Here is a 12399-nt window from a genome sequence, read left to right as displayed (position 1 = left end):
GAAGGGTTTCTTCAGGTATGTTAGCAACAAGAAGAAAGTCAAGGAAAGTGTGGGTCCTCTTATTGAATGAGGGAGGCAACCTAGTGAGAGTATGTGAAAAAAAGCTCATGTACTAAATGCTTTTTTTGCCTCTGTCTTCACGAACAAGGTCAGCTCCCAGACTGCTGCACTGGGCAGAACAGCATGGTGGGGAGGTGACCAGCCCTCTGAGGAGAAAGAAGTGGTTTGGGACTATTTAGAAAAGCTGAATGAGCACAAATCCCTGGGGCCGGATGCGCTGCTTCCGAGGGTGCTAAAGGTATTGGCAGATGTGATTGCAAGAGCCATTGGCCATTATCTTTGAAAACTCATGGTGATCGGGAGAGGTCCCGGATGACTGCAAAAAGGCTAATGTAGTACCCATCTTTAAAAAAAGGGAAGGAGGAGGATCCAGGGAACTACAGGCCAGTCAGCCTCATCTCAGTCCCTGGAAAAATAATGGAGCAGGTCCTCAAGGAATCAATTCTGAAGCACTTAGAGGAGAGGAAAGTGATCAGGAACAGTCAGCATGGATTCACCAAGGGCAAGTCATGCCTGACTAACCTAATTGCCTTCTATGATGAGATAACTGGGTCTGTGGATGAGGGGAAAGTAGTGGATGTGTTATTCCTTGACTTTAGCAAAGCTTTTGATACGGTCTCCCACAGTATTTTTGCCAGCATGTTAAAGAAGTATGGGCTGGATAAATGGACTATAAAGTGGATAGAAAGCTGGCTAGATCATCGGGCTCAACGGGTAGTGATCAATGGCTCCATGTCTAGTTAGCAGCTGATATCAAGCGGAGTGCCCCAAGGGCTGGTCCTAGGGCCGGTTTGTTCAATACCTTCATTAATGATCTGAAGAATGTCATGGAGTGCACTCTCAGCAAGTTTGCAGATGACACTAAACTGGGAGGAATGGTAGATACACTGGAGAGTAGGGACAGGATACAGAGGGACCTAGACAAATTAGAGGATTGGGCCAAAAGAAACCTGATGAGGTTCAACAAGGACAAGTGCAGAGTCCTGCACTTAGGACGGAAGACTCCCATGCACTGCTACAGACTAGGGACCGAGTGGTTAGGCAGCAATTCTGCAGAAAAGGACCTAGGTGTTACAGTGGACGAGAAGCTGGATATGAGTCGACAGTGTGCCCTTGTTGCCAAGAAGGCTAACAGCATTTTGGGCTGTATAAGTAGGAGCATTGCTAGCAGATCGAGGGACGTGATCATTCCCCTGTATTTGACATTGGTGAGGGATCTGCTGGAGTACCGTGTCCACTTTTGGGCCCCATACAAGAAGGATGTGGAAAAATTGGAACGAGTCCAGCGGAGGGCAACAAAAATGATTAGGGGGCTGGAGCACATGACTTATGAGGAGAGGCTGAGGGAACTAGGATTGTTTAGTCTGCAGAAGAGAAGAATGAGGGGAGATTTGATAGCTGCTTTCAACTTCCTGAAAGGGGGGTTCCAAAGAGGATGGATCTAGACTGTTCTCAGTGGTAGCAGATGACAGAACAAGGAGTAATGATCTCAAGTTGCAGTGGGGGAGGTTTAGGTTGGATATTAGGGAAAAACTTTTTCACTAGGAGGGTGGTGAAGCACTGGAATGGGTTACCTAGGGTAATGGTGGAATCTCCTTCCTTAGAGGTTTTTAAGGTCAGGCTTGACAAAGCCCTGGCTGGGATGATTTAGTTGGGAATTGGTCCTGCTTTGAGCAGGGGGTTGGATTAGATGACCTCCTGAGGTCCCTTCCAAACCTGATATTCTATAATTCACCACTGTTTCTCTTGGTGAGAAGATGCAGTGCATCATGAAGACCCATAGTCACGATGCATTATGGGACATGAAGTCTGGCTCAATAGCCTGGCCCATTGAAGTCAACATAAGTCAACATAAGTCAACCAATTCTCATGAGTAGAGAGGTGTGTGGAACCAACTGACCTCTTTGGTTTCTTCATTAAGTTATATAAGAGTGCACTAGTCAGAAAAAGTTCTACTAATCAAGGTGACCCTGAAGGTGACCGAAAGCAACCCAAGTTGATTAGGAGGCTTAGAATCCATGCATAGCTGTGGTGAAGGAGAAGGAAGATAGTGGGTCTCTCTCCAACAGCTGCAGCATAGGATCATGTATGTTCCTTGTATCACAATCATTTTTTGGACCACCATTTCTATTCTGACATTCATAAATCTCCTCAGTAAACATCTTTCAGTTAGAATACTGTGGCCATTTTCTACTTATTGTGCAGTTTGTATAAATTGCTCTCAAACAATAAAGCATGTGCTGGTGGTGTAAGTTTGCGGGGTGCTAGGTACAAGTATTGCAAAGACCTGCACCATAAATATTTTATAACTGTAAGCTGCAAGAGATTCCACTAAAAGGTTTCCATTTATTTTTATCAAGGTAAGTAGAGTCTGGGCTATATTTTTCTAACCTAACAGGTTTGATACTGTTATGCACATAAAACAATGGTTGTATGTAGCACTGCACATAATGCTTTCTATGGCTTTGCTGGACAAATGTATTTGGCCAAAAATTTTAAGTGAAAAATGCAGATTTTGTAGGGTGACCAGATGTCCCGATTGTATAGGGACAGTCCCGATATTTGGAGCTGTGTCTTAAATAGGCGCCAATTACTTTCCCACCCCGTCCAGATTTTTCACACTTGCTGTCTGGTCACCCTAAGATTTGGTGACACAAAAACGTGCTGCAAATTCACGTCACTTTTACTGAATTGTCCATGTTGAGTGGGGGAGGGGGATCCAAAAAGTCAAAATATTTATTTTCAAAATTATTTTTCAAAAATTCTGAAATAATATATTTTCAGTTTGACCCAAAATGAATGTTTTTTTTCCTAGCTAAATCACCTGCCTCACTTTAAAAGGAATTAAGCAACCGAGGGGGTCATTCTCTGTGAGTGCCCTCAGCTTTGGAATTCTCTGCTCCTTTGCTCTGAGACAGCCCAAATGTATTGATCTTGAGGATACACTAATTTAGTTTGTTGGAAGTGGTGGAGGTGAGTGAGCTAAGAGCTGGTATTTGTGTATGATGGGGTTTGGTTTGATATCATTGATTGGTTATTTTTCTTGAGGGTAAATAGCTGGATTTATGTCATTGTATTTTTTTGTAGGACTTCCTACATGCCTAGATATCTGTCTTTGTTCAAAATTTAACTAAAAATAAACTTGTATCATTATAGGTATTTTTGTCACTTATATATGGATTACATACAAGTACACAGTATATAGATTAATAGGCATTGACCATGGTATTTTAGAAAGATACAATATATTTTAATTTATATTGGATATTAGTAAATGTTGTATTCATTTGAAATATATGTCAGTTAAAGTGTAATGTAAGCGTCCTTTTAGTACTTAAATAATATTGGTTAATTAGTGTGATTATGCATTTGCTGTTTTATTGATGAATTATATTTTAAATGGAAATTAATCTTTGAATAAATTTATGTAAACCTGAACTCTTAAGCTAATTTTGTACCTAGTCTAAGAAAGAAAAATATTAAATGTTACTAACGTCAGTTTATATTTTTGAATCCTCTCTTGTATTTTAAAAATGAAAGAAAAGGGTAATTGAATTCTAGAAAAAGCTGATCTAATCATATGTTACACATCTCTGATTTATCACCAAAGAAAATGTCCTAATTAGCATTTTGACCTTTAAGGAGATAATTTCATTAATAGTCGATCAGACAGGAGCTGTAGATTAAAATACTATTTTTTTTCTGATTTGTAACACAGCCTCCTTTTTAAAAAATTTTTTAGGTTCTCTCCTTATCTAATTATGCTTTTGATTCTCACCAATCTATATTTAAATCAGTTCTAATATTGTTGACATAAAAGTCTCAATTCCAATCAAATGTGAGTAGATGCAACCCCAGTGAATGCAGTGGAGATGGATCCTCTTGCACCACATCTAAATCTGTCCTTGTATTCAATAGTGTAGCAAGGAAGAGAGAATGAAGCAGCAATGGAGCACTTCTTCGTAAGCTAAAACATAAATACGATGATGGGTTGGGATCAGTTCTGTTTACTTCAAGAGACAGGCAAAGTTTCAGATCCACTTGTATTGTTTTGCAAAACAATTTATATGTCCCTACTAAATATAATTACACTGTCACTGTCATTATTCTTTTAAAAATAACCTTTACTTTCTGATTTTAGTTTAAAATTTGTGTAGCTTAGAAAACTTAGATAGTTTTTGCTCATGTGTTGGGGCCTAACGTGCAAACCTCTTCCTAATGCTGGTAACCAACTATTTATATGAGTAGTTCCACTGTAGACAATAGGATTACTCATGAGAGTAACTGTCCACCAGTGTGAGTAAGGGGTTCAGGCTGGCAATATTTATTTATTGTATTCATTCGTTCATTATTTGTATTATCAAAGTGCCTGAGTCTTGGGCCAGGACCCCATTGTGTAATTATATACACCTTTATGGGTGGGCAAAAAATAATGTACAGTGGCTTCTCATCTGTTCTAATAGTCTAGATATACATTGGTACATGCTTGAGTTTTTCACTTAACCGAGTAATATTACTGTATAAACTAATATGGGCAATGTCAGATTTCTAGAGCTTTCATTCTCACCACCATATCTTTCCACTGTAATAATCTTGCTTCACTTCACTTCACTTCACTTCACTTCACTTCACTTCTATTCTGTTCTAATGTGTTTGCTCTGATGACTCATTCTGTGACACGTTAGAGGAGCCATGAATAACTAGACATGTTGGAGCACAAAATGTCATCCTTGGTGACAACTGCGGGCTTGGCTCTTGTTATACTTGCTACTACAGCTTCTTCTGCTGCATGTTCATAACAATAGACGATTACTGCCAACTCTGATGAGGCTATTATGTCTGTAATACAGCAAAACCCTTAATCATGTGGCCCTGATTCAGCAAAATCCTTAATCATGTGTTTACCTTCATCCTTATTCAGCAAAGCACTTGCAAGCACACACTTAAAGTCCCATTGACATCTCTGAGAGTTAAATAAGTGATTAAACGGCTGTGTTGAACTGGAGCTTTCTTTGGTTAGTACTGTATTGTATAGTAAGTTCTCCAGGAATTGCAGAGATGCCACATTTCCTATACACTCGTTACAGAGTCTGTGTTTACCATTTTATAATAATTCTTTACTGATGTTGTAATACAGCAGTATTAAAAAGGGCCTACAAGAGTCCACAAATGGCAGATATTGATTTGTATGATACAATAATATATGTCACTAAGGACAGACTACAATGAAATTTGGTTTTCTTTCCATGACATGTTCCTGTATGAGTAAAAAATGCTTGTTTATGGAATTATTTGAGTTCAGATGATGATAGTAATAATCTTGGTTAATGTTGGAAAAAATCTGGTGTACAATGCATCTGTCTTTCTATTTCCCTTCCCATCTTCTTGCCCAGCCCGTGGGGGTTCTATTAGAGATGAGATTGTTTGAATTTTTATATGTCACCAAATATTTGTGTGTGTGTGTATAGTCAAATAGTCATCTGAATTTAAATAGTCAGGTAAAAAAATAAAAGATAAAGAAATAGACTATAGAATAGGCTACAGAATATATATATATATATACACCTCTACCCTGATATAACGTGACCCAATATAACACGAATTCGGATATAACGCAGTAAAGCAGCGCTCCAGGGGGGCGGGGCTGCGCACTCCGGTGGATCAAAGCAAGTTCAATATCATGCGCTTTCACCTATAAAGTGGTAAGATTTTTTGGCTCCCGAGGACAGCATTATATTGGGGTAGAGTTGTATATAATAAGAGAAAGAAATAGGGTATATAGAAATAGATACAGTTATGGTCACTGGACATTGGCATGGTATTATTTAGAGTCCTAGAACAATTGCAAATGTGTTATTGGGAGATTCCACAGTCAGAGATAACCATGCAAACTTCACTACAACATAACGAATCTGTAAGATAAAAGGAACTAGCAAACCTAGATAGAGGATCTATCAGTTTTTGCCACAGCCTGAATTAGTTCAGATTCTGCTATGGAACTCCTTTGTGTTCTCCCAAAAAGTGGGAAGGGATGATCGTGAGTCTTATGTGCTGATATGTAGGGTTATGAGAAGGTAATGATTGTTATGTAAACAAACAAAACACTTTGTAATGTAGATATTTTTATATACCGGAAGCATTGCTACATTGCAAGATTATGTAGCAGATAATCTGCTAACCATTATAAAACATGATCTATATGGTATATGTTTGTACTGATAAGAGCTTTTTGAAACCTTGTTATGGATTCAGTTAAAAACCAGTTGAGACTGACAGGTATGAACTTACCCTTCAACCAACATAACTATAAGCATAAGCCCCCACCTAAGGTAAAAGGAGTGGGGGCAACTCTTCAGGAGCTTTTGGCTGAGTATTGTTTTGGGGGCATGGCGTGGGAAGGTACATCCCACAGAACCTGAGAACAGATAAGTACAGAGAGAGATGGAGAGGCAAGAAAGCCAAGCAGAAGCCTGTAAACACAGTGTGACCCTGTAAAAAGCTAGAGAGAGTGCTTCTGAGTCTGGTGTTGACTACAGAGGCTTCAGGGCTATAAGATATGAAACTTCTTCTTTTGTTCTTTGTTCTTCTTGCATTCAGAGACACAGGACTGTGTACATTCCTTGTAAATAAGCAAGATTACATCAAGAAAATAACAGATTCCATCAATTTCTACTTCCATCTCGATCGTCCCCAGAGCCCCAAACTTCGACTAGCCACTTGGGTCAAAAAGGGGCAACAGTACTTTAGATAGGTCAATAAAGAGGGGTGTATGTTTGTGTGTGTTTTGAGTAGAGTAGAGGCAGGCTAAAGAGACTGGGATTTAGTTTTGCAAAATCTGCTCAGCAATTTTTTTTGAATGACTTAAGCCAAGAGGTGATTTGTATCAGATCATTAGATCTGAAAAAAAAAAAAAAATCACACTTTAGGTGATTCAGGTAAAAGGTTCTAATTTTGTTTTCTCCCTAGTATTCATGGAAAAGTACACAATAACAAATGTCAACTTGTGATTTAGTGAATTGAAGTAATTCCTGAAATGGGAATCTCAACCTATGTAGAGGTGGGGCAGGTTATGGAAGGGGAATTAGAAATGTGGCTAGCAGAAGGCAGTGAGGGGAGGAGGAGGAGGGTAGAGAGGATACCAGCAATACAAAACTGGAGGGATGGGAAAGAGATGGAAAAAGTGGATGAGATGACAGTTTTAAAACTATACACCTTTTTAAAACAATTTCTTTTATTTACCTTTGTCAAAACCAAATTAAACTGCTGTTTTTTAGCTCTGCCATTTAGACTCAGACTGCCTCTCTTCACATAAATGTCAATCTTATTTTAGAACAGCATTCAGACATCCTGTACAGTACAATTCTGTTCCCTCTTGATTATGTAATGCTAATTAGTTTATAAAAGTGTGCTTTATAGTTGTGATACTTGAGAATTAGATTCTAAACTGTAACACTATGCATCCATTTAATAACTTCAAGCTGAGTTAAGGTGAGGATTGGTAGAGTGAGATCTGATCGTTATGGGCCAGATTTGTGACCCATCATATTACAGCTGCTTAGGAGGAGATAAATTCCCTCCGCCCCACCCTCTTCTCTCTCTCTCTCTCCTGTGCAGACACATTAGCACTCTCCATATGAAGGCTTAGGTGCAGGGGAAGAGCAAGGGTTGTTTGCCCAACATATAGGACCAAATTAAAGAATCTTTCATTGTTGTTTAACCACTTCCAAACTGGCTCAAAAGAACCACTGTTTCGCATCAATATTCTGACTGGCCCAGGAGCTTTCCCCACTGTCCCTATTATTCAACCATCTGCACAGATTACATAGGAATATATATAATTCAGGCAAAGGGGGGCATGCAAGTGGTCAGGTGGTATGAGTATATGCTGCTGCTCCAAGACACCATATCAACACATCCAAATAAGATAGAAATACTGTGTGAACTTTGCCAGTTTTGGAGACAAAAATTGTGCCCTCCAATTTTCCTCCTTATTGTGGCTCTTTATAATCAATTGAAGACGTGGCCTCTTACATAGGCATCCAAAGAGTTTTTTCCAAAGAACAACTGATTGTGCTGTAACTGCACAGCAAATGTTTGAAATGTCTCTAACATACAGTGCCACTGCATATTTGCAACTGATGAATTTAAGATGCAAACTGCAATTTAGTAGAGTTCTTTGTTCATCAACTGCACTTGAATGGAATACGTTGTCCTGAAAAAAACCTTTTCTTTCCTGTCACAGCACTATTTTATTTTAATTTTTAAAAATGTTTAAGTGACTGTTGGACTAGAGAATAGTTCCAGGACTTCCAAATCTTCTATTCCTAAAATGTAGACCCTAGTGCTCTCTTAATCCTTAACTCACATGTAGGCATCCTTTAGTAGAAGGGCCTCTGAACTTAATTGGGAGTGTTCCAGTTGGGAAGATCCTGAATGCTGCTGTCAGCCTTGGAGACCACACCTCCCATGATGTCTTGCGGAAGAGAGAGAAAGAGAGAAAGAGACTTCTTCTTCCAGGGGATGCAGGGCGAGCATGTGGTGGGCTCCATTTTGGAGAGAGGCTGTTGATGGGCTTCACTGGAGCCAAGGCAGAGACTGTTGTGCCCAGAGCTGACTGAGTGACCACTCATGGGAATTAGCAAAAGTTGTCGCTTGTAATAAGTGATTTGCTCCTGCACTCCAGCTGGGGAGCAGGGTCAGGGGCCGCTCCGTGGGTGCGTGCCGAATCTCCTTGCGCCTCCCGGAAGCAGCGGCATGTCCCCCTTCCGACTCCTATGCATAGGGGCAGCCAGGAAGCTCCTCACATTGCCCCCGCCCCAAACACTACCCCCTCAGATCCCACTGGACAGGAACTACGACCGATGGGAGTTGCAGGGGCGGCACCTGCAGACAGGGCAGTGCCACATAAAAGCCGGAGTGGAGACATGCTGCTGCTTCTGGGAGCTGCTTGAGGTAAGTGCCGCCTTGAACATGCACCCTTGAGCCCCTCCTGTGCCCCAACCCCCTTCCCCAGCCCTGATCGCCTCCCACTCGCCAAACCTCTCGGTCCTAACCCAGAGCATCTTCCTGCACCCCAAACCCCTCATCCCCAGCCCCACCCCAGAGCCTTCCCCTCCAGCTGGAGCCCTCCCTCCCCCTCCTCCCCACACACACCACAAACTCCTGCCCCAGCCCAGAGCCCCCTCTTACACCCTGGACTCCTCACCCCTCATCCCCTCCTACACCCCAATCCCAATTTCATGAGCAGTCATGTCCCACCATACAATTTCCATATCCAGATGTGGCCCTTGGGCCAAAAACTTTGCCCACCCCTGCTATAAGAGAACTGTGTTTTGTCTAATGTGCAACCAGTAAGATATTGTGGAAGCTGTTTTGTAGTGGCTTGTTAAATTTAAGTATTGGACTATCCACCAGCTTTGGCCATTGTCTGCCCCATTCTTTGTAGTCTGCCCTAATTGAGTAACCTCAAATGGGAACTTTTATGATGTATAGAAAGGCTACTAGTGTTACTGACATTTCCTGTTTAATTTTAATAATCTTTTAAATGAACATTACATAGAGGATATAATATAATAGTGTACTGTATTTAAAATCTCTTGATGGATTTATTAATTATTTATTAATACAGTATACAAAAGTAGTACAGTATACAAAAGTACACAGTGTTTCTTAAACTGGGAATCCCAACCCAAAAGGGGGCTGCAAGCTGTTGTGTGGGGGGGGGCACGGTATCACTATCCTTACTTCTGCACTGCCTTCAGAGTTGTATTGCCGGAGAGTGGTGGCTGCTGGCTGGGTACCCAGCTCTGAATGCAGCGCCGCCACCTGCAGCTGTGGAGAAGTAAAAGTGGTAATACCATGCTGTACCACCCTTACTACTTATGGTAGTCACTCATCATAGGTGATCTCTCTTCAGAGGTGGTCACTGACCCCCCCCTCCTCCCCGGAGCACTGCTTTACTGTGTTATATCAGAATTCGTGTTATAACGGATTGTGTTATATTGGGGTAGAGGTGTATTTCTAAAAGTGACATTGAATGTTCTTTAGAGTACAGTCCACTGTGCCAAGAAGCAATGACCACCAGTGAGACCATCTTCTGGTACTCTGTTCAGAAGGGAGATAGGACCTTCTGTCTGGTCACACTTAAATTCCAATGCGCAAACCGGATCAGTTGGATCAATTGCTCTCTTCACCCCAATTTTCCCCTGTACATTTCTCCAGTATTCAAAGTTTTCAAAAGTGTGGCTAACTTTTAATATTATTTCCTCTATTGGCATGATTCTGAACTTCCAAGTTCTGTCCAGTAACAAAAAATGTCAGAAAGGATTCCCCTCCTTCCTGCTTAACGAATCACACCAGTTTTGATGTTCTATTCAGGGCCGGCTCCAGGCACCAGCTTAACAAGCAGGTGCTTGGGGCAGCCAAGGGAGAGGGGCGGCAGCTGCGGCAATTCGGGGGCGGCAGGTCCCTCACTCCTTCTAGGAGCGAAGGACCTGCCGCTGAACTGCCGCCGCCAATCGCAGCTTTTTTTTTTTTTTTTTTTGCTTGGGGCGGCAGAAATGCTGGAGCCGGCCCTGGTTCTATTAGTTTATTTATTTATTTCTCCCCACACCACCTCCAAACCTTTTAATATACTACCCCTCTATATTTCTTCTCTCTGTTCTGGTCCACCACTCCTCATTCCAATCCCTTCTCAAAAAACAGGGCCAGAGCTCAGTTGTTCTAAACTGGCATAGTTCCAACTGATTAATTTAATGGGCAAACTCAATTGCCAGTGATTTGCATTAGCTCAGGATCTGGCCATCACTTCTCCCATGATGTCCACAGGAAGCAAACCAATAATCATTTTAAAGCAATCTTTATCAATCCCTCTTCTGGATTTCCTGCTTACTTTGTCTTATTTAAACAGTTCTTTCCCCCAAAGAATTTTCTATCTGTATTTTGTGTTGGTGCAGTAGCAAACACTTGGTTAGTACTTAACAAGAAATATTTGCTCTTTTCACAGTACTTCTAGCTCAACTGCATACAGGAAATACCAAAATCAAACATATTTTCTCTTTCACACACACACACTCTCACTCTGAGGTGAAAATATCAGATTACTACAACATTAATGGAAACGGATCCCTTTAATAGGATATATATTATGCTCTTTTGACCTTTGTGTATATTTGCAAATTTTATTATGCAAAGGGTGAATTTGGGTGGGCAGACTAAATTGGGTGCAGTGAGAGTGAGTGATTGAAGGTGGTAGGGCAGTGGAGAAAATGCTAGATCCTTTAACTAGTCATTTCTAGACAGTCAGTGTTTGGGATTTTTCATAACATGTTGCAAAGAAAGTCATGTTGGGGGAGCAATTTTAGGTGGATTCCACTTTCAACCTTTACTTTTTAACAAGCATTTTTTATCAAGTTTATAATATAAGGTAGTGAGATAAAATTGTAGACTGGGGACACAGACTCTGGAATATGGAGGAGAACAAGCAGCACACAGAGAAATGAGAACGTAGGAAGGAAGAGGAACAGAGGGAAGGCAACAGGAAAAGTCAGTGTAAAATGAAGAGTGAGCAACAAAGGATGTTGGGGGATATGAAAGGTGATGCTGTATTTCATTTTTCTTCTCTGTAACTATAAAGAGCATAAAAAGATTGGAAGGTAGACAGAAATAATATAAAAGCAGAAAGTGATGGAGCTAGTCAAAAAATATTAACTATATTTAGTAAAATACGATTTTCTTGATTTTTTTTTTTTGGTAAACAACCCCATTCCATTTTTTAAAAAATCCTCCCTCTTTCTTTGCCTTGTTTTCATTTTGCCATTGGAAAAAGAAAACAGACTGTAAATAATAATTATAATAATAAATAATTATATTATTTATTAAAACAACAAAGAGTCTGGTGGCACCTTAAAGACTAACAGATTTATTTGGGCATAAGCTTTCGTGAGTAAAAACCTCACTTCTTCGGATGCATAGAGTGAAAGCCACAGATGCAGGCATTATATCAATATTATTTATTGTTTATTTATTATTTTATGTTAAGAAAACAGAACTGTACATAACAACAACAACAATATTGTTATTATTATTTATTATTTTATTATTAGTTTTAAAGCCTAAAAAAACCCAAGATTTTGGGGCAGGGCTGGGAGAGGAATATTTCAAAAATACATTTTAATTTTGAATTAAGATATTTTTTCATCCCCCCCAAAAAATCCAACTAGCTCCAAAAATAAGGTGGTGGATAGAATGGGTAGGAAATGGAAGGAGAGAAAAAAAGAGAGAGATAAATGAAGTAAAATAATGTAGGTTGGGAAGAGATTGTGCCACCAGTTGGAGTTC

The sequence above is a fragment of the Trachemys scripta genome, chromosome 1 (genome assembly GCF_013100865.1).
Source record: "Trachemys scripta elegans isolate TJP31775 chromosome 1, CAS_Tse_1.0, whole genome shotgun sequence".
Taxonomy (NCBI): Eukaryota; Metazoa; Chordata; order Testudines; family Emydidae; genus Trachemys; species Trachemys scripta.
This window is presented reverse-complemented; position numbering follows the sequence as displayed.